Genomic DNA, 2,799 nt, shown 5'->3' with positions numbered 1-2,799 from the left:
CAAACTCAGATTGCCAGGCTTGGCAGCAATGGCTCTTACTGGCTGAGCCATCCTCGCCAGCCCTATCTCCTAATATCTAGAGGTAGGGCTGGTATTTTGTGATTAGAACAATTAACCACTTGCCTTTGGTTTCCCCATCTATGAAATGGGGACAACAGATAAGCCAGGTTTGAGACACACACACACACACACACACACACACACACACACACACACAGAGAGAGAGAGAGAGAGAGAGAGAGAGAGAGAGAATATCACACTGACTTCCATCCCAGACAGACAAAGCAAGCCTTCCTATTCTCCTCCTTCTACCCAAGTCTGAGACAGATGAATCTTCTCTTCTAGAAAATGCCAACAAATTGTGCAGGGGCTATTTAAAGGAAATCGGGCCAGGGCAGTAATAGTCCAATTGGGAGTATGAACGGGGAAAAGACCGGCTCCTTTCCATGTCCGAGGATGGGCAATTACTGCCAAGCATTTTTCGGATAAAATAGAAGACAGAGAAATCACAACCAGGAGCCCCAATTATGGGGAGTCATTCTTGGGCCGAAAAACTGCTGCCTCTTTTTTCAGGCTGCATACTGCAGGTGGGGGGGGCGTCAGGGGGATGAGATGATGAGGCCGGCAGAGTCATCAAAGGGGAAGGTGAGATTTTAGCAGGGCTGTGTCTAACCTTTTTGAGCTCCAAGGCCGGGTTCAGGGAGGATGGGGGTGGGTGGTTTAGGAGTCCCTGTGAGCTCTGCTTCCTCCTGGAGTAGGATGAGTTCATAGCAATGAGTTCATCACTCACTCCCTGTATTGCACTTGCTGCCCAGACACAAGATGTCTCTGAAAAAGGCAGAGAATCCTCACCTCTGTGAATGTGTGGACTCTAGGACAGAGAGCACCATGCATCTGAAGCACTGTGAATGTTTCTAGGAAGTAAAATGCTTGTATACATCCAACAATGCCCTAAAAAATAATCCCAATTATAGAGCTGTCAGTTCCCATGATGCACCTTGCCTGATAGCCAAGAATGGGAAAGGCAGACTTATAGTAGCCTACACATCTACAGCAGCGCCATCAGACAGACACCACATGTATGTAGAATCTCTCAGCGCAACCATAGATCTATAAAAAAAAAAAAGAACAAAAAGAAAATGAACACACATGTATAATTCCATTTACAAGAATGCAATCTAGCCGGGCGTTGGTGGCACACACCTTTAGTCTCAGCACTCGGGAGGCAAAAGCAGGCAGACCTCTGTGAGTTCGAGGCCAGCCTGGTCTACAGAGCGAGTGCCAGGATAGGCTCTAAAGCTACACAGAGAAACCCTGTCTTGGAAAACAAAACAAAAACAAAAACAAAAACAAAATGCCATCAAATGGAGGGCAACAGCCATGGTGGCAGGAAGAGAATCAACCTACAGGCAGGTAGGGATGAGGGGAGGGAGGCAGAGAGGAGCACTGAAAAATGGGAAGCAGGGCTTGGCTGTAGGTGGTCAGAATGACACAGTCAACCACATTTTAAGTACCTAGGTGATGATTAGCTTAGGAAGACTTGGCTACCCTCTGCTGGTGCCACAGAAGTACCCATCTAAGACAGTCTCTGGGACACCAGGGACCATCCATGCCCGATGCCAAGCCCTACAGTGGGGGTCAGGTAAGGCTACCCAGATTCCCTAGAGGTCCAGTTACGGGCATAGGTCCAGCCTAGAGGTGATTTTGAGAGACACCTTCCCAACTCTGACTTTGTACAAGGTCTGTGGGCTGGAAACAGCCGAGATGATAATCTCTGATTTCCTCCTACCCCTTGGGTCCATGTTCTACTCACAAAGTCCCATTTATTGGGAGAAGCAAGAGGGGTTTTAGCTCCTTCTTTGCAACCACAATCTCCATTTGGCATCCTCTGGACTTCTCACAGACAGTCCAAGAAGGGAGACATAGCATTCTCCCCAAGTAGAAGAAAGGAACCGAGGCTCTGACAAGTCTATTGCTTATTCAATGTCACACAGCACTGACACCCATTAAAGCGGAGGCCTCTCCAAATCTACAGCACACTGAGAACAGCCTCCCACCTGGATTGTTAAGTTAATTTTGAAAATCTGCTTATGGGTTTCGGGGGCAGATGCAACATATTCCATGTCTGGTACACAGTGGGCACTCAATAAATGTTTGTGTTTCTGGGAAGAAGAACGTTTTGCTCAGTGTTTGGGAGTGTTAATGGGGCCACCACAAAGTACTCAGGTCTTTAATAAATGCTTGAGTTTGGAAAAATCCAAACACACGGCTGGGAGGTTGGGAAGCGATTTGGAAAACTGAGACTACAGAACCAGGAGACTTTCAACTGGCACCAGCCATGCCAGGCAGACAGAGCTTAAGTGGGAAGTTTTATTAGAAAGGGAAGGGGGAAGGAAAGAGAAGAGCGGTAAAGAGACAGAGAGAGGACAGAAGGGAAGAGGGAGACAGGAAAATTCCTGTCTTCCCCTGAGAACAGCAGGAAAAACACCAGGAAAGAGAGGAGCAGGAAAGATAGAGCGGAAAGACCAGAAATAGGGCATAAGTGGGCTATTCTTTTAAAGGGGTCCTTTGCACCTGCATGCAAACTAGCACTCATGGAACCCTGGGCTGACCAGAGTATTGCCTGAGAGCATTCTTCCAGGTGACCGGGGCAGGCCAGCTTAATGCCTGAATCCTTACAATGCCTGGATGTCTGGCATTACTTCTGGATTACTTCTTTTTGCCAAGTACTTGCATGTCCTGTGAGTCTCATCCTGGATCCAAGAATGACCTACCAACCCATGAGCTTCCTCCTGCTTC

The sequence above is a fragment of the Cricetulus griseus genome, chromosome 4, assembly GCF_003668045.3.
Source record: "Cricetulus griseus strain 17A/GY chromosome 4, alternate assembly CriGri-PICRH-1.0, whole genome shotgun sequence".
NCBI lineage: Eukaryota > Metazoa > Chordata > Mammalia > Rodentia > Cricetidae > Cricetulus > Cricetulus griseus.
The sequence above is the reverse complement of the archived record's forward strand: the minus strand, read 5'-3'. Positions refer to the sequence as shown.